This window comes from Caretta caretta, chromosome 7, assembly GCF_965140235.1.
Source record: "Caretta caretta isolate rCarCar2 chromosome 7, rCarCar1.hap1, whole genome shotgun sequence".
In the NCBI taxonomy this organism is placed as follows: domain Eukaryota; kingdom Metazoa; phylum Chordata; order Testudines; family Cheloniidae; genus Caretta; species Caretta caretta.
Genome location: NC_134212.1, coordinates 112713516 through 112738700, shown reverse-complemented (window position 1 = coordinate 112738700; position 25185 = coordinate 112713516). Strand labels below are relative to the sequence as shown.

Below are 25185 nucleotides of genomic sequence, written 5' to 3'. Positions count from 1 at the left end.
AGGAGAAACAAACAGAACTTTCACACCGTAGCCTGGCCAGTCATGAAACTGGTTTTCAAAGCTTCTCTGATGCATACCGCGCCCTCCTGTGCTCTTCTAACCGCCCTGGTGTCTGGCTGCATGTAACCAGCAGCCAGGCGATTTGCCTCAACCTCCCACCCCACCATAAACGTCTCCCCCTTACTCTCACAGATATTGTGGAGCACACAGCAAGCAGTAATAACAGTGGGAATATTGATTTTGCTGAGGTCTAAGCGAGTCAGTAAACTGCGCCAGCGCGCCTTTAAACGTCCAAATGCACATTCTACTACCATTCTGCACTTGCTCAGCCTGTAGTTGAACAGCTCCTGACTACTGTCCAGGCTGCCTGTGTACGGGTTCATGAGCCATGGCATTAAGGGGTAGGCTGGGTCCCCAAGGATACATATAGGCATTTCAACATCCCCAGCAGTTATTTTCTGGTCTGGGAATAAAGTCCCGTCCTGCAGCTTTTGAAACAGACCAGAGTTCCTGAAGATGCGAGCGTCATGTACCTTTCCCGGCCATCCCACGTTGATGTTGGTGAAACGTCCCTTGTGATCCACCAGAGCTTGCAGCACTATTGAAAAGTACCCCTTGCGGTTTATGTACTCGGCACCGGAGCACCAAGCCGCCAAGATAGGGATATGGGTTCCGTCTATGGCCCCACAGTTAGGGAATCCCATTGCAGCAAAGCCATCCACTATGACCTGCACATTTCCCAGGGTAACTACCCTTGATATCAGCAGATCTTTGATTGCGTGGGCTACTTGCATCACAGCAGCCCCAACAGTAGATTTGCCCACTCCAAATTGATTCCCAACTGACAGGTAGCTGTCTGGCGTTGCAAGCTTCCACAGGGCTATCGCCACTCGCTTCTCAACTGTGAAGGCTGCTCTCATCTTGGTATTCATGCACCTCAGGGCAGGGGAAAGCAAGTCACAAAATTCCATGAAAGTGCTCTTACGCATACGAAAGTTTCGCAGCCACTGGGAATCGTCCCAGACCTGCAACGCTATGCGGTCCCACCAGTCTGTGCTTGTTTCCCGAGCCCAGAATCAGCGTTCCACAGCATGAACCTGCCCCATTAGCACCATGATGCATGCATTGGCAGGGCCCATGCTTTTAGAGAAATCTGTGTCCATGTCCTGATCACTCACGTGACCGCGCTGACGTTGCCTCCTCGCCCGGTATCGCTTTGCCAGGTTCTGGTGCTGCATATGCTGCTGGATAATGCGTGTGGTGTTTAATGTGCTCCTAATTGCCAAAGTGAGCTGAGCGGCCTCCATGCTTGCCTTGGTATGGTGTCCGCACAGAAAAAAGGCGCGGAACGATTGTCTGCCGTTGCTCTGATGGAGGGAGGGGCGACTGACGACACGGCTTACAGGGTTGGCTTCAGGGAGCTAAAATCAACAAAGGGGGTGTCTTTACATCAAGGAGTATTTCAGGCAGGACTTCACGGAGGGTTCCAATAAGAAATGGTGCACCTAAGTTATTGTTCTTATTGGAACAAGGAGGTTAGCCTGGCCTCTGATTGAAACATTGCTAGATTTACCTCGCTGCACCGTCTCTGTGAGTGACTGCAGTGTGACCTAGAGGAATGAGTCCCCTAGACGGGGGAGGAGGCAAATGAGTACAAAACAAATCTGGTCTATTTCTTGTTTTGATCCATTCCATCTATCTTTTACATCTTTGGCTGGCAGCAGACGGTGCAGAAGGACTGCTAGCCATCCTCATCTCTTGCCTGCCCGGCAGAAGATGATGCAATAGGACTGCTAGCAATCCGTATCGCCTGCCTGCTCACCATAAGACAGTTCAATAGGACTGACTGCAGGACTAAAGAGAATGACCTGGTCAAGTCACTCCAAATTTAGTCCCTGCGCCCATGTCTGCCCAGGCGCTCCCAGCCGACGTGGCCAGGAGCACCTCGGACATGACGAGGACGGCTACCAGTCGTACTGTACCGTCTGCTGCCACAAGGCAATGGGTTGCTGCTACTGTATAGCAATGCCGTACCGCGTCTGCCAGCATCCAGGAGACATACGGTGACGGTTACCTGAGCGGGCTCCATGCTTGCCGTGGTATGGCGTCTGCACAGGTAACTCAGGAAAAAAGGCGCGAAACGATTGTCTGCCCTTGTTTTCACGGAGGGAGGGAGGGAAGGGGGGCCTGACGATATGTACCCAGAACCACCCGTGACAATGTTTTAGCCCCATCAGGCATTGGGATCTCAACCCAGAATTCCAATGGGCTGCGGGAACTGTGGGATAGCTATCCACAGTGCAATGCTCCAGAAGTCGACTCTAGCGTCGGTACTGTGGAAGCACTCCGCCGAGTTAATGCACTTAGAGCATTTTCTGTGGGGACACACACACTCGAATATATAAAACCGATTTCTAAAAAAACAACTTCTATAAATTCGACCTTATTCCGTAGTGTAGACATACCCTGAGGATGGCAAGTAAAGCAGAAAGGTGAGTGTAGAGGCAAAAGTGTGTGTGGAAAGGTTCGGGTTTAGTGTTTTGTTTTTTGGGGGGAGGATTGAGGGGGGAAATTGGCAATTCAGCTAAAATCCAGGAACCTTACTTTGTCTTTACTTGCTTTAGTATAAAGAGATGTGTTGGAGAGATGACAGTGGAAGCCTAATTTACCTCTTCATTCCTCTTACTTGCTAGCCAGCAAAACTTCTGTTCACAACCACTGCAATATTTGATATAATTGACAGTCTTTGCTGAAAAGACTAGAATAGCAGGTCATATTACAGGTCGGGAGTAAGGTCTGATGACCAACTTCTGAGAAAAGGAGTACTTGTGGCACCTTAGAGACTAACCAATTTATTTGAGCATGAGCTTTCGTGAGCTACAGCTCACTTCATCGGATGCATACTGTGGAACCTGCAGAAGACATTATATATATACACAGAGACCATGAAACAATACCTCCTCCCACCCCACTGTCCTGCTGGTAATAGTTTATCTAAAGTGATCATCAAGTTGGGCCATTTCCAGCACAAAACCAGGCTTTCTCATCCCCCCCCCCCCCCCCCGGGAAACAAACACACACTCTCTCTCTCTCCTGCTGGCAATAGCTCATCCAAACTGACCACTCTCTAAGTTTAAATCCAAGTTTAACCAGGACATCTGGGGGGGGGGGTAGGAAAAAACAGGGGGAAATAGGCTACCTTGCATAATGACTTAGCCACTCCCAGTCTCTATTTAAGCCTAAATTAATAGTATCCAATTTGCAAATGAATTCCAATTCAGCAGTTTCTCGCTGGAGTCTGGATTTGAAGTTTTTTTTGTTGTAAGATAGCGACCTTTGTGTCTGTAATTGCGTGACCAGAGAGATTGAAGTTTTCTCCGACTGGTTTATGAATGTTATAATTCTTGACATCTGATTTGTGTCCATTTATTCTTTTACGTAGAGGCTGTCCAGTTTGACCAATGGAAATGGCAGAGGGGCATTGCTGGCACATGATGGCATATATCACATTGGTGGATGTGCAGGTGAACGAGCCTCTGATAGTGTGGCTGATGTTATTAGGCCCTGTGATGGTGTCCCCTGAATAGATATGTGGGCACAGTTGGCAACGGGCTTTGTTGCAAGGATAGGTTCCTGGGTTAGTGGTTCTGTTGTGTGGTATGTGGTTGTTGGTGAATATTTGCTTCAGGTTGGGGGGCTGTCTGTAGGCAAGGACTGGCCTGTCTCCCAAGATTTGTGAGAGTGTTGGGTCATCCTTCAGGATAGGTTGTAGATCCTTAATAATGCGTTGGAGGGGTTTTAGTTGGGGGCTGAAGGTGACGGCTAGTGGCGTTCTGTTATTTTCTTTGTTAGGCCTGTCCTGTAGTAGGTGACTTCTGGGAACTCTTCTGGCTCTATCAATCTGTTTCTTCACTTCCGCAGGTGGGTATTGTAGTTGTAAGAAAGCTTGACAGAGATCTTGTAGGTGTTTGTCTCTGTCTGAGGGGTTGGAGCAAATGCAGTTGTATCGCAGAGCTTGGCTGTAGACGATGGATCGTGTGGTGTGGTCCACATATCTATTCAGGGGACACCATCACAGGGCCTAATAAACTTTATTTTTAAATAAAGTTTGAACAACTCAGCCTACTTTTGAAGCATGAGTGACTGACAGGTTTGCCCTGTAGGTGAGATTATAGCAACAGTAGAGACTGCTGGTAACTTGTAATCAATTTACAGGAGTGGATGAAAAATCACAAGTGGTTGGGGGTTGTAAATATTCCTCTGAACCTGTTTGATATTTTAAAAAAATGAAAATGAATGAAATGTGATGCATTTAGTACCCTTTAACAAGAACGTAAGTAGAATTTTAGTGTTTTTGACAATCGATGAAAATAGTATTGCTAGCTCGTGTGTCAAGGTTCCTTCCCCACTCTGAACTCTAGGGTACAGATGTGAGGACCTGCATGAAAACCTCCTAAGCTTACTTTTACCAGCTTAGGTTAAAACTTCCCCAAGGTACAAATTAATTTTACCCTTTGCCCTTGGATTTCCACTGCCACCACCAAACTTTATCTGGGTTCCTGAAAAAACAGAGTTTGGACACATCTTTCCCCCCAAAATCCTCCCAATCCTTGCACCCCACTTCCTAGGGAAGGTTTGGTAAAAATCCTCACCAATTTGCATAGGTGACCACAGACCCAAACCCTTGGATCTTAGAACAATGAAAAAGCATTCAGTTTTCTTACAAGAAGACTTTTAATAGAAGTAAAGGAATCACCTCTGTAAAATCAGGATGGTAGATACCTTACAGGGTAATTAGATTCAAAACATAGAGAATCCCTCTAGGCAAAACCTTAAATTACAAAAGAGATACACAGACAGGAATATTCATTCTATTCAGCACAGCTATTTTCTCAGCCATTTAAAGGAATCATAATCTAACACATACCTAGCTAGATTACTTAAGTCTAAGACTCTATTCCTGTTCTGTCCCCGACAAAGCATCATACAGACACAGACCCTTTGTTTTTCTCCCTCCTCCCAGCTTTTGAAAGTATCTTGTCTCCTCATTGGTCATAGAATCATAGAATATCAGGGTTGGAAGAGACCCCAGAAGGTCATCTAGTCCAACCCCCTGCTCGAAGCAGGACCAATTCCCAGTTAAATCATCCCAGCCAGGGCTTTGTCAAGCCTGACCTTAAAAACCTCTAAGGAAGGAGATTCTACCACCTCCCTAGGTAACGCATTCCAGTGTTTCACCACCCTCTTAGTGAAAAAGTTTTTCCTAATATCCAATCTAAACCTCCCCCACTGCAACTTGAGACCATTACTCCTCGTTCTGTCATCTGCTACCATTGAGAACAGTCTAGAGCCATCCTCTTTGGAACCCCCTTTCAGGTAGTTGAAAGCAGCTATCAAATCCCCCCTCATTCTTCTCTTCTGCAGGCTAAACAATCCCAGCTCCCTCAGCCTCTCCTCATAACTCATGTGTTCCAGACCCCTAATCATTTTTGTTGCCCTTCGCTGGACTCTTTCCAATTTTTCTACATCCTTCTTGTAGTGTGCAGCCCAAAACTGGACACAGTACTCCAGATGAGGCTCACCAATGTCAAATAGAGGGGAATGATCATGTCCCTCGATCTGCTGGCAGTGCCCCTACTTATAAAGCCCAAAATGCCGTTAGCCTTCTTGGCAACAAGAATGAGACATGACTTGGGATATGTATGGCTTTGAAACAAATTTTACTTCACTGCTGGCCAGAGAAGGGTGAGTGTGGGCAGTACAGCTGAAACATGGGGTGTAGTTGTCTAGTAGGTGGAATTAACCAAGTCCTAGGATGATGATGATTATTATTATTACTTACCACATTGTTTTTTGCTTTGCTTGCTGCCTGCTAACAAACTGCAGGAAAGTAAATTATATATTCAAGTCAAGACTTTTGCTATCACAGTAACTATGTTAAAATAGTTAATGCTAACAAAGTGTTGGAAGGCAGATAAATACCTCATGTGTCAGGTTTTAAGGCAATCTCTAATTATCAAAGATTAAGACAAAACCTTAATATGGAGCACATAATCCCATATTGGTCTACTATTGGGTTTCTTGCACCTTCCTCTGAAGCATCTGGTCCTGGCTAGAGCCCTGCAACTTGTCCTAAACCCTATAGGACCTGACTACAAGAGTCGGGGCTGGGCTGGGGGGGGGGGGGGGAACCACCGGTCCCGCTTGGGTCAGATCGGCTCTCCTCCTCCTGCCTGTGGGGCTGGTGCAGGAGCGGCTGTGTCCTGTTCTGGCTGACTGCTGTCACCTCTCAGGATGCTGTGGAATGAGTGTGCTGATGCGTCATAGCACCTCTCACACCACAGTATGCACACAGCGCACATGGGGCGGCGGACAGCAGGAGCAGAGCATGCCATCTCCCTACACAGCCACTGTCGCTTAGCCCCCACAGCAGAAGAGTTTTGGGGGAGGGATAGCTAGGTGGTTTGAGCATTAGCCTGCTAAACCCAGGGTTGTGAGTTCAATCCTTGAGGGGGCCATTTAGGGATCTGGGGCAAAAATAAGGGACGGTACTTGATCCTGCAGTGAAGACAGGGGACTGGGCTCGATGACCTTTCAAGGTCCCTTCCAGTTCTATGAGATATAGACGGAGGAAAACTAAATTCAGGGGCAAGAGGCAGCGGCACTGGCTCAGTTTTGGAGGGAAGGATTGGATCGGAAAGCAAAGAGATCCTCTCGGGCTCAGATTGGGTGGACTTGAGTCTGGTTTGGGCCAGGTCAAGCCTGGAAATTAGGCCCAGGCAGATCTTTAGTCCTGACTACTGCGTGAAACAAGGGCAGATCATGGGTCTGATCCAGTATGGCAGTCATTTCCCTGCTATAGCAGGGATCTGGAGCACGGGTGCATCTTGGTCCCCCCCATTCACTCCCTGTGGCATATAATAGTCTAGTCTCATGTGAGTCTCATTTACTTTGGTCTCATTTCCGTTGCTGTGTTCTTAATGTGCAGGTGCTAGGTGGTGTTGGAGGCCTGTGGTGGACAGGAAGTCAGACCAGAGTTGATGCTCTAGTGGTCCCTTCTGGCCTTAAATTCAGACTCATTGCAGTATGTAAGCAGTTTCTTTTGTTCTGTAGAGTTTGTCAAGAAGCAACCTTATCACTCTTCAGAAGGAATGGAGAAAGATGTGAGCCTTTTTTCCTTGCTAAGGCCACTTGTGAAATGCTCACAAAGAGCCATCACTCCAAAAGAAGCCACTGGTGACTCATTGGTAGTGCCTGTGATCCTCATAGGTATGGCCATCTTGCTTATCACTCAGTCTCAAAACCCATGGTTTCATATTTGACTTCTGTCTTTCCTTAAGAACATAAGAACAGCCATACAGAGTCTCACCAATGACCCATCTAGCCCAGTATCCTGTCTTCTGACAGTGGCCAATGCCTATGCTTCAGAGGAAATGAACAGAACAGGCCATCATCAAGTGATCCATCCCCTGTTGTCCACTCCCAGCTTCCGGCAAACAGAGGCTAGGAACACTCAGAGCATGGTGTTGCATCCTTGCCCATCCTGGCTAACTGCCATTGATGGACCCTATCCTCTATGAACTTATCTAGGTTGTTTTTTTTTAACCCTGTTATAGTTTTGGCCTTCACAACATCCCCAGCAGAGTTTCACAGGTTGACTGTGTGCTGTGTGAAGTACTTCCTTTTGTTTGTTTTAAACCTGCAGCCTATTAATTTCATTGGATGACCCCTAGTTCTTACATTATGTGAAGAGTAAATAACATTTCCTTATTCAATTTCTCCACACTAATCAAGATTTTTTAGACCTCTATCATATTCCCCCTTAGTCATCTCTTTTCCAAGCTGAAAAGTCCCAGTCTTTTTAATCACCCATCATATGGAAGCTGTTCCATACCCCTAATCATTTAGGTTACCCTTCTCTGTACCTTTTTGAATTCCAATATATCTTTTTTGAGACTAGGTGTCCAGATCTGCACACAGTACTCAAGATGTGGGCCTATCATGGATTTATATAGAGGCATTATGATATTTTCTGTCTTATCTATCCCTTTCTTAATGTTTCATAACATTCTGTTAGCTTTTTTGACTGCTGCTGCACACTGAGCAGATGTTTTCAGAGAAGTATCCACAATGACTCCAAGATCTTTTTTGGGTGGTAACAGCTAATTTAGACCCCATCATTTTGTATGTGTAGTTGTGATTATGTTTTCCAATGTGCATTCCTTTGCTTTTATCAACACTGAATTTCATCTGCCATTTTATTGCCCACTCATCCAATTTTGTGAGATCCCTTTGTTTTCTTTGTACCTTTTTGCAGTCCGCTTTGCACTTAACTATGTTGAGTAATTTTGTATTGTCTGCAAATTTTGCCATCTCACTGTTTACCCTTTTTTCCAGATCATTTATGAATATGTTGAACAGCACAGCTTCAAGTACAGACCCTGGGGGATCCCACTATTTACCTCCCTCCATTATGAAAACTGACCATTTATTTCTACCTTGTGTTTCCTATCTTTAACCAGTTACTTATCCATGACATCTAAGACCTTACCAAATCTTTCTGGAAATTTATATGCATCTCCAAAATAATTCCTTTCTATCCTGACTGCTTTTGCAGTCTCTTATCTGCACTATTAGACCCTTCTCTCTGGTCTGTCACTTACTCATATCTCTTCCCTACCTTCCAAGTTGATCCCAAGCATAGTTAAGACAATCTTCCTTTCTGATTCAGTGATCTGCCATCATTTCTAATTGATATTTAATTAATATATTTATCAGCAATATATAGTACACATCATTGTAGTATCTGAGCATCCTCTTTAGGTATGCTCATGTTAGAAAAGGTTTGAAAGGTCAGAATAAAAAAAATTCAGAAATTCTCTCTCCAAATGACCTTTTTTTTGAGGCAACAAATACGGAAGCCATTATCATTAAGGTAGCTATATACTGTTAATTAATGTCACCTTTCTAACTACCCTCATAAAGGCTTTGTCATAAAGCAACTGTGAATTGTCATTAGCATCATCGCATTTGAACTGCATTAGGAGCTCAGTGTCATGTTGTTGTGGGGAAAAATAACTGAACAGTGTACTATAAAATATTTATACAGTGTTTAGTCCTTCATAGGATACTGAATACATGCTGGCATAAAAAAATAATGACCTTCAGATGAGGTACAGCATGAGCATAAAAAGCTTGCTGCCTAGGACCAATGTCAAATAAATTTTAGAAACTGCAAATTTCTACATAACTGTATTGATTTAATTTTCTCTCTTAAACAGTTTTATGGTAAAATCTGTAAGACATACTTTAAAAAGTTGTACAGTACCTTGAAGTTATGCTAATGCAAAGCATAAGTTGTCTGTCATATAAATGTGGCCCGTTGCATGAGAACTAACAATTGCAAATCTCATCACAAGAGTTCCTTTGCAATCTAACATACAGTTTGTGTAATTCAATTTCTAGTAATCAAGAAAACAGCTGTTCTGTCAAATCATAATTTTAGAAACCTGCCAACATTCAACCACATTCAATAATAATAAAAAAACCTAAACAAGTAGAAACCTTACAGGATTCTCATTTCAGGCTAATGGAAATATATATTGGGCCAGACATTGAAGTCAATGGACCTATGTCAGTTTTACTCCAGGATGAGGACGTGGCTCATTGTCTTTAATATTTTAACAATGTGATGTGAAAGAGAGGTTGATTTTTTAGTAGTCCCAACCATGAATACAAAATGATCTTAAAATGTAGGTAGGTAGGCAGGCAGCAAACTTTGTCAGAACACAATCTAGAATCAGATTAATGATGGGTTTAAATCAGATCATTGAGACAATAGTGATGTGAGTTCACTTCACTTTGATACAAGATGCTATACTGGCTGTATATTCCATTACCAGGAGTTAGTTTAGCCCAGGGGTTGTCAAACTTACTGGCCCTCCATGCCACACATGACAATCTTCAGAAGTTCAAGAGCCAGGGCACACCGGCCCTGCTCCTGCTGAAGCCCTGAGCCCCGGCAGATGTGCCCTGCTGGGCAGAAGCCCCCAGACCTCCCTCCCCACTGGGCAGAAGCTCCTACTCCACCACCCTGCTGCAAGGCAGAGGTCCCAAGCTCCCCCCTCCCTGTTTTGGTAGGTGGAGAATGGTGTGGTAGTGTGAGGAGGCTCCACAAGCTGCACTGTAATGGTAAAAGAGCCACATGTGGCTCACAAGCCACAGTTTGGCCACCCTGGTTTAGCCCATGATGGCTTTGTATTGGAAAAATGTCTTATGGTGCCATAACTCATCACAAAATCTCAGAATAAATGTGAAGTTAATCAGACACCACATAAATAAAATTTACTGTCATAAATAAATCATCCTATACTGTAGGTGGACAAAAGAAGAATTGGGGAGAGGGAGATCTGCGTTCATGTAAACTTTTAAAGTCAGAATCCAATCTCCAATATTTATATGCACACATAGATAAACATGTTTTCAAGATGCAAACTGAAGTACATATTGGAAACAAAGGTGCTCCAGGGAATAGTGGTAAAATATTTCTAGAAACAATACATGATAGAAATAATGTACAAATTTTGCTCCTCATCCTGACGGGTTCTACACCTGCTGAGAGCCACCAATGCCCACTGAAGTCAAAAGGGAGCTGTAGGAGCTGTGCTTCTATCAGACGCAGGCCTCTTCGTACAGTGTCAATCACATTTAAAATGTGTAAATCAAATACAATATTGACTTCAAAGTACCCTCTTGTGAGCTTGTGATGGATGTTTCCTTGTAAATAAAAGGTGTTGTACAGTCTAACAAAGTTCAGGCTGCAGCATACTCCTTACAGCTCTCTGTGGGTCACCCTTTACTTATATTTTTCCTTTTTGGTGTTTGGAACGGTATTATTTGTGCCATCACGCATTTTCCAAGATCTCGTATTTGTTGACTAGGATTGATTCAGCCCGTGGCAGGAGTGCCACTGTCCGTACCATTAGGGGGAATTGTATGCCAGGGAGAATTCACTCTAGGGCAGAGAATTCTGTTTGTACCAGCTATGGGGGTCCATCATGGGAGGGCAGCTGGAATCTCTGATCAGGACCCCAGAGGAGCCCCATTTACTGAGGTTGGTCATGTGAAACATAAAATCAGCAAACCCTTGCTTCAGTTTGATTCTGCAGTCTGTGGAGAATTTAGTATTTGGGTTTCTAATTGTGTGGAGACCAACGTTCTGATATCCTGAAATAAGCCCAGTATCAGAGAGAGTGATTTTTACGCCCTGATCAATATCTGTTTCTCCCAGACACTTCACACAGTTGGGAACTTTGTAGAATTATTGATCTGATATGATTCATCTCCTGTCACCAATGACCAGCTTAAGAGGTTGGTCCCACTTCAGGATTCCATGGCAAGATTGATCTTTGAGTAGAAACTTTTGAAGATACTAACAATAACCTGTAGTGTATTGATTCAAGCTCATCAGAAATGAAGGCATGGTTACTGCTCTACTAAAAAAAAATAGAATTCACCTAACAAAGTGGATGATTTGAAGAACAAGAAGTGAATGACTGATGGGGTGAGGGTCCTGCCCCCTTTGGAGAAACTAGTGCCACTTTGGGCACTGACTCACAGGAGACAGTACTCTCTGAGCACAAAGACAATTGATCCTGGCCTTTGAGTGGGGCACCTAGGAGCCCTGTGTGATACCTTAAATTAATGTATCCATTACAAGCAATAAAGCTGATGTGTGTGTTCTGTAAGACACTCTGTTGAGTCAAGTAAATATACTCTTTTAATAACAGTGGTAGAAGAAAGGGGAAAAATAAACTTGGTAGATATGTTTCATTCATAATTTACACATAAATTGCTTAGTGGTGTAATATGCATATACTATGTATGATTTCTTTATATAACTAGGTTTTAATTTAAACCTACTCATTTTCCATTGACAAGAAGAAAGATTTATGCTACAGTTTTTCCGTAGAAATATTTCACAATAGCTTATAGATTTTTTTTTCCCGTTGCCTCGCTATTTGTTACTGAAGTAAAAAGGCAGAACAACACAAAACTGCATTTAGGAGTTGTACAGTAGCCAAAATGGCTTAGATTCGTTTGAAACATCAGCTGCGCCAGTAATTAGAATACTTGCAGTTAACAGGGACCTGGCTCAAGCCATTTGTTTTTGGACTCTGTACTGTTTAAGCATCTGCCTTTGAATTAGGTTCTTTAATTTTTCAATATGTTCTAGCTGTGTTCTGCATAGTTTATTTCTATGATGCTGATTAAAACCAGTGTTTTTCTTGATTTTTATTCTAAAACTTTCTCAACCTAAGAATGTTTTGTTTTCTATATAGGAATATACAACTACTTTATTGTCCATTACCATTTTGTTAATTTAATACCACAAATATTAGGGCTTACCTCAGGTATTTTAAGTCCCCTAGGACGCAGGGTCAGAAGGGCACAATCCCTCCTTCCTGTCTGTCATGTGTTCCAAAAAAAGGATGAAGATTACTAATGGCTTTTCTACACATGTAAATTAGTCCAGAATAAGATTGGGTGTGAATTTAAAGCAGTTAACTTTTCCTAATTAACTCCACCTGTTGATACTTTTATCCCAGAATAAGAGCATCCATACATGGAGTTAATCAGGAATAGCTATTCTGGAATAATTCCTTGTGTAGACAAACCCTGAAAAATAGGTGTCATCATATTGAATATCACTGATCCATTAGTTATAGTGGACCAAATAAGAACTTTTACAGAAATGTAGTCAGTAACTAGAAGGTTTTCGTTCTGAAGTAGTATTTTTTGTTTTCTATTATAGTATTTTTTAGTGTTTCCTGTAATTTGTTTCATTGATAAATATAAATGACTTTGTCCACTGAAAAAGAGGTGCAATTACTCCACTGAATTAGTGAGGTTACGTCTGAAGAGAATTTGGCACAGTTTTAGGACTGGCAAAACCTTTCTTGTTGGAGAGATTTTTGTCAAAATGGGGTTTCATCAAATATGAAATAAAACATAAAATATTAATAAAATAATTTGGCAAGTTTTCATTTTTCAGAAAAGTTTCAAAATGAATTTTTAATCAATACATTTTGAAGTAGCGGGAAAATTCCCATTTCCCCCTTTTTTCTCCACTGGAAAAAGAGGGAAAACATAAAAACAAAAATGAGAGAAAGTGAGAAAATACTTCTCTCTCATTTAATATTGTATTTATTTATTTACCATGAGGAAGATCTTGGAGAAAATAAAATAATAAAAGAGGGAGAGAATGAGGGGTAACACAAATTCAAAACATTTTTTTCTAAACAAACAAAACATGGAGAAAAATTCAAATGAAATGAACACTCTTTTCCTTAGAAAACATTCATGAAAAACTAGAGTAAGTAGTATTGACTAGCACTACATAGCTTTTCTATTTTTAGGTTTGTTGCTATATAACCATGAAGCAGATTTGTGTTTCAAGTAGTGGTAGAATTTGGAGGGCACCCAACCTCTGGCCACTCCCACTTTAGCAACAATAGGGTCAAAATGACAGGGGCACTTTTTCTTGCAGTACATGTATCTTCACTTGGCAACATACTGTGTAATGTAGCTGCTTTGCATGCACAAAATGGCTTTCCATTCTCCTTTGTGAATATAGGACATATAGTTACTGAGAATGAAAATAAAACAAATAATGCATATAGCACTTTTCATCTAAAGGTCTCAAAGCACTTCACTAAGATGGGTGGTATTATCCTCATTTTACAGATCAAGAAACTGAGGCACAGAAAGGTGAAATGACTTTCCCAGGTTCACACACTGAGCCAGTGACAGAGTTGGGATAGAACAGTGCCTTCCTGAGTCCCAGTCCATTTGCCTGCTCTAACCACTGCAAACCCTAGCGGCATTAGTGAATGAACAAATTCAGCCAACAGAGTCAATGAAATCTAAATGGTAGATATTAAATGAAAGTTTTCAAAATGAAAATTAGTTGCTTTGGTAAGAGAAAGTTACAAGTAAAAACCATTTCATTTCTTTTCACTAACATTTTACCTGTTAAAACATATTTAACAAATCCAAATTTTTGATATGCAATATGCCATAATTACCATGAACTTTTATTATCTTTGCCAAATTATCATTGCTGTTCTCTGAGTGACTTCATCTAGACAGATTTTTTCATTTCATGCTACACAAAAAGCAATTCATTAGTTTCTATAATGGTACTTGTATTCTGTCAACCATATTAAGCAGTGACCTATTTACAGGATGGTTCAAAGGCTTAGAGGTGTATATATATTTGGATTTAGATGGACTTCCACTGTGCTGAAAGTTCAACTTACTGTTTTATAGCTCCTAAAAATCATAATGGAACAATGACTTTAATTGACCACTGGTTAGTAAGCAAATAGTAGGAAATCCATATAATTTAGAAGTCTATTAAGCCTAATGGAGCAACTTTCCACATACTCAGGAACCTTTACCCATATCATATTTTAGATCAAGTCATCATCCTTTGCTTTAGTAACGCATGTTCTTCGAACTGAACTTAGTGAATAGTTAATATAAAATGGTGGTGTTAGCAATTTCTTGAACTAAGATCTTTTTTTGCACACGAAATAAGATGCATTCTTTTTGTGTGTGAATATTTGGCATTATGTGGACTAGACAATACTCTATTCTCTGGTGAAAATACCTTTCTTTTTATGAATTCTTTGTACATAGAGAGGGCTACAAAGACTGGCAAATTCTGGAATAAATGGGCATATTTCCAGTCCACTCCTGGATGTAGTGTGCGGCTCCATGTTTATTTTCTATAGACTAAAGTTAGTCTGTTTTATCTGAATTGCTTTTGCGTTACATTGTATATCCAGTACAATTTATACTGACAATAAATTGTGACTTAAGTAGTTATGCCACAGTGCTTGCTACTGTATGGCAGTTTCCAGAAACCAAATGTTTCTTGTAGTGTTTATTTAATTTGAATACATTAATGTACAAGTATCCATCCCTCTTTTATGTAGACAGTATATTTTCTCAGCCTTTAAAAGGTTAAATTATAAATGTAGAATCTGCCCAGAGCAAGGGTTATGTGTAGCCATGTTACCCCAGGAGAGGAGTAGTCTTGAGGGGTAGGGAGAACAGCGACTCTGAGCCTTTTTCCCTCTAGTTCACACCTTGCTTCAAAGCAGGAATATTTCACCAATTTACTCTCCTTTGCAGCATACTAAAATCAGGTCATAATCCTGCCCTAAGGGATATACTCATTTCTAGGTAGTATTTTTGGAGAATTGCCTTTATTATTTTAAAGAACTGACTTTACTAACACTATTTGCTTTTATCAAAGATACATATATTGTATTCCAAATATTTTCTGGTTCCCATACCCTAATGATCTCTGGATTGCTGCATAATTAAAGACAAAACCCAGCCAAATTCACAATTGGCAGGATTATTGCCAAGATATTGCTATGCTGATCCTTCTGCTATGCAATCCTTCTTTTTAAAGGTTTTATGCAATGTTTATTAAGTGTAGTAAGTTATGTGTGACAGAGAGCTTGGGTCTTTCAATAATGGATATTACATGGAAAAGGAAAATGGATACGAGATTTTAAAAGCCGTATGAGGGTGTGATTTAACTCCTATAGTTAAGAGCAATGGAGATGCAAATCAGAAGTCAATCATTTTGACTGGTGAGGAGCATATAGGGAGATAGGGACCAAGCCTGTGAAAGGATTTGGCAACCGAAAGGTGGGGAAACCTCCCACAGAGGTGATTATAGGACCATAGTCCTTGCCTGAGCACAAAAGACTCTTGCATTGCCTTCAATTGATAGTCAAATCAGACATTGCTTGTAGAAATCTTAAGGTGGCCTTACCCTGGCATGATAGTGACTCTAACACCAAGAATTTGGTAAGTAGGGAGGGTGGGAAAGAGAGAGAGATCTGTTCAGCGGAGGTCACAGAACGAACTTGTTTTTAGCAAAGTAATATTTTCCACTTTTTGTCTGTAACTGTTAAAATGAGCCTGCCTCACTGGGCTTTGCAAAGTATGGAATAAAATTTCAAAAGTGCCTAAGGGTATGTCTACACAGGAAATGCAAGTTGATCTGTATTAGGTTGACTTACAGCCACCAGAATAGTTACTTTAGTGGTGCATGTCCACACTTAACTTCCTTGGGTCGGTGGTGTGCGTCCCTATCCAGGAGCGCTTCCACCAACTTAAGAGGGGCAGTGTGGGGAATTGAGAGCCCAGTCTCTCTCAGCTATGCTGGCAGCTCCCTGCGCCACAGATTCCTAGGCCCTCAGTGAGGTGGGGAGCCACTTGGGGCTTCTTCCCTCCCTGTTCCCTGCCGAGAGTGGGAGAGGGAAGCCACCCAGGGCTTCTCACCCTCAGGGAGCAGGGTCAAGCTGCTTACTCTTCTCATCCCAGCTTCCAGCTGAGCACGGGGTCCAGCCACCTGGGCTTCTCACCCCGGCTCCCAGCCAGGAGTTGGGTCCAGCTGCCCTGCTCTCTAACTGCCCGGCATTCTCGTCAATTTCACTTGTCCTGCCATGAAATTGACAAGACAGCCAACAGCATGTAAGAAACAGTGTCTACATAGACACTGCATCACCCTAATTACACTGACATAAGCCTATGCCTCTTGTGGAGGTGGAGTAATTTTGTCATTGTAGTAGGGTACTTATTGTGACTGGTTTGGTCACAGAGATCCCCTTGGGACTGTCACCTGATGTGCTGAAATTACCTCTGAGCCCATTTTCCTTGCCAGCTTGGGACTCCAGAACCCTGTCTTGTTGAGCCAGACATGCTAGCCTGCTGCAACACAGACCCAGGGTCTGGGCCACACTCCCAAAGCTGCAGACTTTAACTAAAAGTTAAAGGAAGTTTTTTGGAAAATGTAGAGGACAATTTCCTGGTGCAAGTGCTGGAGGAACCAACTAGGGGCAGAGCTCTTCTTGACCTGCTGCTCACAAACCCGGAAGAATTAGTAGGGGAAGCAAAAGTGGATGGGAACCTGGGAGGCAGTGACCATGAGATGGTCAAGTTCAGGATCCTGACACAAGGAAGAAAGGAAAGCAGCAGAATACGGACCCTGGATTTCAGAAAAGCAGACTTTGACTCCCTCAGGGACCTGATGGGCAAGATCCCCTGAGAGAATAACATGAGGGGGAAAGGAGTCCAGGAGAGCTGGCTGTATTTTAAAGAATCCTTATTGAGGTTACAGGGACAAACCATCCCGATGTGTAGAAAGAAGAGTAAATATGGCAGGCGACCAGCTTGGCTTAACAGTGAAATCCTTGCTGATCTTAAAAACAAAAAAGAAGCTTACAAGAAGTGGAAGATTAGACAAATGACCAGGGAGGAGTATAAAAATATTGCTCGGGCATGCAGGAGTGAAATCAGGAAAGCCAAATCACATCTGGAGTTGCAGCTAGCAAGAGATGTTAAGAGTAACAAGAAGGGTTTCTTCAGGTAAGTGTGGGCCCCTTACTGAATGAGGGAGGCAACCTAGTGACAGAGGATGTGGAAAAAGCTAATGTGCTCAATGCTTTTTTTGCCTCTGTCTTCGTGAACAAGGTCAGCTCCCAGACTACTGCACTGGGCAGCACAGCATGGGGAGGAGTGACCAGCCCTCTGTGGAGAAAGAAGTGGTTCGGGACTATTTAGAAAAGCTGGACGTGCACAAGTCCATGGGGCTGGGTGCATTGCATCCGAGAGTGCTAAAGGAGTTGGTGGATGTGATTGCAGAGCCATTGGCCATTATCTTTGAAAACTCATGGCGATCGGGGGAAGTCCCGGATGACTGGAAATAGGCTAATGTAATGCCCATCTTTAAAAAAGGGAAGAAGGAGAATCCGGGGAAGTACAGGCCAGTCAGCCTCACCTCAGTCCCTGGAAAAATCATGGAGCAGGTCCTCAAGGAATCAATTCTGAAGCACTTAGAGGAGAGAAAAGTGACCAGGAACAGTCAGCATGGATTCACCGAGGGCAAGTCATGCTTGACTAACCTAATTGCCTTCTATGATGAGATAACTGGCTCTGTGGATGAAGGGAAAGCAGTGGACATGTTGTTCCTTGATTTTAGCAAAGCTTTTGACACGGTCTCCCACAGTATTCTTGCCAGCAAGTTAAAGAAGTATGGGCTGGATGAATGGACTATAAGGTGGATAGAAAACTGGCTAGATTGTCGGGCTCAACGGGTAGTGATCAATGGCTCCATGTCTAGTTGGCAGCCGGTATCAAGTGGAGTGCCCCAAGGATCGGTCCTGGGGGGCCAGTTTTGTTCAATACCTTCACTAATGATCTGGAGGATGGTGTGGATTGCACCCTCAGCAAGTTTGCAGATGACACTAAACTGGAAGGAGAGGTAGATACGCTGGAGGATAGGGATAGGATACAGAGGGACCTAGACAAATTGGAGGATTGGGCCAAAAGAAATCTGGTGAGGTTCAACAAGGACAAGTGCAGAGTCCTGCACTTAGGACGGAAGAATCCAATGCACCGCTACAGACTAGGGACTGAATGGATCGGCAGCAGTTCTGCAGAAAAGGACCTAGGGGTTACAGAGGGCGAGAAGCTGGATATGAGACGACAGTGTGCCGTTGTTGCCAAGAAGGCCAATGGCATTTTGGGCGGTGTAAGTAGGGGCATAGCGAGCAGATGGAGGGACGTGATCGTCCCCCTCTATTCGACACTGGTGAGGCCTCATCTGGAGTACTGTGTCCAGTTTTGGGCCCCACACTACAAGAAGGATGTGGAAAAATTGGAAAGAGTCCAGCGGAGGGCAACAAAAATGATTAGGGGACTGGAACACATGAGTTATGAGGAGAGGCTGAGGGAACTGGGGATGTTTAGTCTACGGAAGAGAAGAATGAGGGGGGATTTGATAGCTGTTCTCAGTGGTAGCAGATGACAGAACGAGGAGTAATGGTCTCAAGTTGCAGTGAGGGAGATTTAGGTTGGATATTAGGAAAAAACTTTTTCACTAGGGGGGTGGTGAAACACTGGAATGCGTTACCTAGGGAGGTGGTGGAATCTCCTTCCTTTAGAAGTTTTTAAGGTCAGGCTTGACAAAGCCCTGGCTGGGATGATTTAATTGGGGATCGATCCTGCTTTGAGCAGGGGGTTGGACTAGATGACATCCTGAGGTCCCTTCCAACCCTGATATTCTATGATTCTAAAAACAGCTCAGCAGGTTACCTGTCTCCAGCACCCAGACACTCAGCTCCCAATGGGATCCAAACCCCAAATATATTTGTTTTACTCTGTATAAAGCTTATACAGGGTAAATTTGTAAATTGTTCACCCTCTATGTCACTGATAGAGATATGCACAGCTGTTGGCTCCCCCAGGTATTAATCGCTTACTCTGGGTTTATTAATAAACAAAAGTGATTTTATTAAGTATAAAAAGTTGGATTTAAGTGGTTTCAGGTAATAACAGACAGAACAAAGTCAGTCACCAAGCAAAATAAAGCAAAAATATACAAGTCTAAGCCTAATACATTAAGAAACTGATTACAGGTAATATCTCACCCTCAGGGATGTTCCAATAAGTTTCTTTCACAGACTAGGCTCCTTTCTAGTCTGGGCCCAGTCCTTTCCCCGGTATAGTCTTTGTTAGATCCAGCAGACATCGCAGGAGGTAAGCAGGGGTTTTCTCATGATTGGCAGCCCTGTTTGTCCTGCTTCACCCCTTTTTATAGCTTTGACACAAAGCGAGAATCTTTTGTCTGTGCTTGTTCCCACCCCCACCTCATCAATGGAAAAGCACAAGGATTAAGATGGATTCCAGTATCATGTGACATGTCACAAGTCACTGTAAGACACCTAGTCTCCATTCTTCCTGGTTTGGCCCACATGTACACAGGAAGGTTTGCAGGTAAATAAACTATTTACAACCAGTTGTCCTAGTCAATGGGACCCATCAAGATTCTAAACCACTGTTAATGGCCCACATTTTGCATAATTACAATAGGACCTCAGAGTTATACTTCATATTTCTAGCTTCAGATATAAGAATGATGCATGCATACAAATAGGAGAAATATATTCAGTAGGTTATAACCTTTGTTATGATACCTTACAAGAGACCTTTTGCATAAAGCATATTCCAGTTACATCATATTCACACTCATAAGCATATTTCCATAAAACATATGGAGTGGAACGTCACACTTATATTGGTGGAAGCAAGGCTGTAGTGTAATTGACATACTTAAATCAACATAAGCTGCCTTACGTTGACCTAATTGTGTCGTGTAGACCAGGCCTAAGTAACTTAGAAGCCTAAGACCTTGTCTCCTCTTAAAAGTTTTGCTGCTTTAACTATGCAGGTATGTGGTAGTCACTCCCCTTACAAAAATCACTCCCCTTACTAACACAGTTATGCTAATAACACTTTTTGAGTGAAGACCAGGCCTAAATCCCATCTTCAAAAGAGACTTAGGAGCTGAAATCTCATTGAATGTCAGTGGGACTTAGGCTCCAGCTTTTGAAAATGGGATTTAGGCTCCTAAGTCCCCAAGGTATAGTTGAAAATCATATCCAAAGTATATGATGCAGCTTGTTTTGTTTTAATCTGATTTCCTCATTGTTTTAATATTTTTTTAAAAGCACAGTTGTATGACTTGTGGGTAACTTCACACAGACTACACTGAAAGAGAGCAAAGTCCTTCAGCCTCTGAGGTAGAGAAGGCAAAAGGTGTTTCTGATGCTTAATCCTCTGCTTGAGTTCTTGATCATGGGAGCATGGATAGAGGTGTCTTATCCCTTTAAGGTGTTGTGCCAGGGACTGCAGCATGTGAAAACAGGGTAGAAGATGAAGGAGATATGAGTGTGTGACACTCACAAGGGTTATCCAGGGTTTTGAGGCTCCTCACCATTGATGCCCTTAGCATGAGGAAGTGTTGCCAGTTTGTGCCTGCTATGGATCAGCTCCCTGAAGCCAGCAGCATCTGGCAGCACAAGCACTGCCTTCCAGGCCTCACTCTCCCCTGTACAGGTAGTGATAGGCACACACCAACCGTGGCGTCCTCGGACCACTCCCTATGTGTCCAGCCCCTTATCCACTGGATACTCAGTTACCAGGCCTACTGTTCCCAAAGGAACAGTACATATGAGCTTGTAAAATTCAACTCGGGATCACTGCTTTGGATAATCACCGGAGCACTTAGATATATTTATAGTGAAAACAAGAATAAGTTTATTATCAAAGAACAGAGAGTCAAGTGACAGTGAGTAAGAATATTGGAAACAAATTGTTACATATAAATCAAAATCACACTTTCTAGAGAAAAGGAGTACTTGTGGCACCTTAGAGACTAACCAATTTATTTGAGCATGAGCTTTCGTGAGCTACAGCTCACTTCATCAGATGTTTACCGTGGAAACTGCAGCAGACTTTATATACACACAGAAATCATGAAACAATACCTCCTCCCACCCCACTGTCCTGCTGGTAATAGCTTATCTAAAGTGATCAACAGGTGGGCCATTTCCAGCACAAATCCAGGTTTTCTCACCCTCCACCCCCCCACACAAATTCACTCTCCTGCTGGTGCTAGCCCATCCAAAGTGACAATCACTTTGGATGGGCTAGCACCAGCAGGAGAGTGAATTTGTGTGGGGGGGTGGAGGGTGAGAAAACCTGGATTTGTGCTGGAAATGGCCCACCTGTTGATCACTTTAGATAAGCTATTACCAGCAGGACAGTGGGGTGGGAGGAGGTATTGTTTCATGATTTCTGTGTGTATATAAAGTCTGCTGCAGTTTCCACGGTAAACATCTGATGAAGTGAGCTGTAGCTCACGAAAGCTCATGCTCAAATAAATTGGTTAGTCTCTAAGGTGCCACAAGTACTCCTTTTCTTTTTGCGAATACAGACTAACACGGCTGTTCCTCTGAAAACTTTCTAGAGAGTTAACTAATAAGTTACCTTCCTGTCTAAAGAAGCTTCTCACCCAAAGTTCTCTCCAGCATTTTCAGCCACACCTGGTTGAGACCCCTCTTCATGAAGGAAATATGCTGCTTGTTTGCTTCTAGGTGAAGGATGATAAGGTATCTTGTTTGTCCTCTGAATATACTAGAGCAGGTTTTTTTTGTGTACCTCAAGATAGGGTTCTCTCCTCCCACCCACACAGTTTGCTTCTTCCTGTTACTTTTCTCTTTTTCAAGTTTTTACAATCTTTCATTAGCATATGCTTAAGACATGTGGAAAGGAGGCCCATTGGGAACCATAAAATACTTAATTTACATGTGAACAGGCACATAACCTGTTTTTCACCTTTCTTGATGACCAGGCCTAGACAAGACCTAAATAACATGATTTTCAGTGCATATACATAACTACTTACACAATATCCATACATACATTTTTGCTATGATAGTGATGTTCTTTGTGACGCTGGCTTTATTTATTTATTTATTTATTGAGCCCTCACTTGACACTCTTTGGAGAACTAGAATATACTTACCAGACCCAGGAGATCCCTGTACCCCTCTGCCTTCCCTTGCCAGTTGGCGCTAAAAGGTTACTGGGTAACATCAGTTTGCAGGTGGAGGGAAGGGTTGCTGCTGATGTGCATTTAAAAATCATTCTATACACAGGCACTGGCTTCTAATTTTCCCCTTGGGTGCTCAACCCACTCAGCCTCAGGCCACTTCTTCCCCCAAGCTCCCACCCTCACCCCACCTCTTCCCATCTGCCTGCATGGTCACTGGTACTGGGTTTCGTCCCCTCCTTACAGGTGTGTGCCTGTGTATGGATCCCACCCCTGTTTTTCCTTGGTGAAAGCTTGTGCCGGCAACCTAGGCTTGTCAGAGGAGTGTTTCTTTGGAGCAGCGGCCCAATTAGCCCACAGCTGCAGCGGCTCAGCTGTGTGCTAAAGACCACCGTGTTGTGCGGGATCCAGGTTCCCCGCTGCCTGGTCGCCCAGTGTGGCAGGGTCCAGGGACTGGGGTTGCTGCCTGTCCCTGCAGGTCCAGATTCCCGACTGCCTGGCCACCAAGTACAGCGGGGTCTGGGATGCCCAGTGGGTGGAGTTGCCAGCTGGCCCCATAAGGCGGGGGTCTGGGGTTGCCAGTCAGCCTTGCAGAGTCTGGGGTCCTGCTGCCAAGCCCCATGCCCGGGACTCCATTCCTGGCCCCACTCCATGAAGGGGTCTCTGGGCCAGAGGTGCTGGGCATAGGAGTCTGTGTGGAGGGTTGGAGGGGCGGGCGTCACACTGTGGTTCTCAACCTGCAGCCCAGGTAACACTGCGGCCGATAATGGTAAATCAGTTGAGAACCACTGCTTTAGAGGCAGCAGGGCATGGAATGCTACAGTAATTATTCTCCAATGCCAGAATCTTCAAAAACAGTCTCCTGTATAGGGGTATGTGGTGGTATAGTCTTCAGGCCGTTGCTTAGAGGAGGCAAGCAGCCTCAGAATCTTCATCATCACCAGCTTTTGAGAAAATGGGTAACAGAATTGTCATGCCCTCCCATGCAGCTGGGCAGCTATCAGACTCTATACGCAGAGACTGGGGGGCGGGGAAGGACATGTAGCAATATCTTCCCCATAGCAGCAATGTATTTATGATCCCAGAAGAGACGAATTGTGGAATTCATGACTTCACTGAGCATCACTGTAGAATCTCTTCCACTGTTCACACAGGTTACTTTGGGATTTCCAGTGTGCTACCATGGGGATAAGTGAAAAGCCCAGTCCAGGCTTCCTGTGGAGAGTTTAAGCTCTTTAGTTAGTAGAGGGTCCTCATACAGAGGCTCTGCCTTCCAGTTCCCTAAATAAGCTTTCTTCCCATGTGCCTACTAATCCAGATGGTTCTGGGTTATTCTAATAAATAAAGACCATCCCTCTGACCTTGATCCAAGAGAAATCACATATGTTATTTGACATCCTGTAGTATGGGGATAAGAAGGTGACTCTACCTATTAATGAAGACTCTAGTCTCATTGGCTGTATGGTCATTTGCATTATGATAAAACACAATAATTTATTTTAATTATGGTCATCTTAAAAATGTTGAAAGAATAAACCACAGCCAATATACAGACATAACAGCTTTTATAGTTTATATGTACATTTAAAATGTGTTTTATGGGGCGGGGGAAGTATGGTAACAATTGTAAAAATGATATTTTTTTCTTTTGTGAGCAGCGTGGCTGAATCACATTTTAAGAAAATGGTTCTTATTTGAATTGCATGCCTTTCTGGATAATAGAAGACTGAGGAATATCAATAGATTAGTGGCTGTGGACTCCATCTCTTTGCATTACAACAGAAAAAGGAGGAAAATATGTTAAAGGACCAGAGAACATTCTTTACATTAATTTACGGTGGCTCTAAATATTGCTGAAAACGAATGCATTGTTGTGTGCAGTGTTGTTGTAGCTGTGTCGGTCCCAGGATTATTAGAGAGACAAGATGGGTAATCTTTTATTGGACCAACTTCTATTGGTGAGAGGGACAAGCTTTCAAGAAGAGCTCTGTGTAAGCTCAAAAGTTTGTCTCTCTCACAAACAGAAATTGGTCCAATAACAGATATTACCTCACCCACTTTGTCTCTTTATTATTTCCAGCAGTATCCACTTTGGAAATTTCACAAAGTGCACATTTTACTTCAACATTTGCTATTTCATATAGCTGAGGTAGATTGTTTCACAGTTTCTTTTCCCCTGCCTCTAACATGAGAAAACAAAAGTAAATGCATTAAAAGCAATGTAACTTCACACACATTGTTGCAGCCAGCTACTGATCTGTTCCTTTCTAGTGTATAGATTTTGGTACAACCTTGATTCATGTCTGTCATTGATCCAATTAGCCAAAAACTGAGCTGCCATTCCAGAGTTATTTAGTTCCTTTCCATTTCAATTTTATTGTCTTATTTCTGTATGAGAATCTCATTATCAGGTTGTCAATAATATATAACAGCTTAAAAATTGGTATTATTTATTCTTGCTTAGTTAAGTTTAACTGCAACATGAAATAAGTTACTACCTGTTTTGTATATAATTTCAATATAAGGCCTTTGAAGGTCGTTTGAAATACTGCACTAATTAATGTTTTATTTCCAGCCTTCCTTAATTATTCTTGCCAGATGGTCCTCTATTTATGTTATTGCTTGGAGTTTCCAGCTGAGGTTGTTTGATTGTTGAAGAAAAATATGTGATGGCACCATACGATAACTGTAATTGAATTGTT

The 25185-nt window shown here is 42.8% G+C and overlaps 1 protein-coding gene across 3 annotated transcripts in view; it reads left to right on the top strand.

The window, feature by feature from the left end:
• ATRNL1 (attractin like 1) overlaps positions 1 to 25185 on the top strand; it is a 1055790-nt gene that overhangs the window by 746599 nt on the left and 284006 nt on the right. The gene's annotated exons all lie outside the window — the stretch shown is intronic.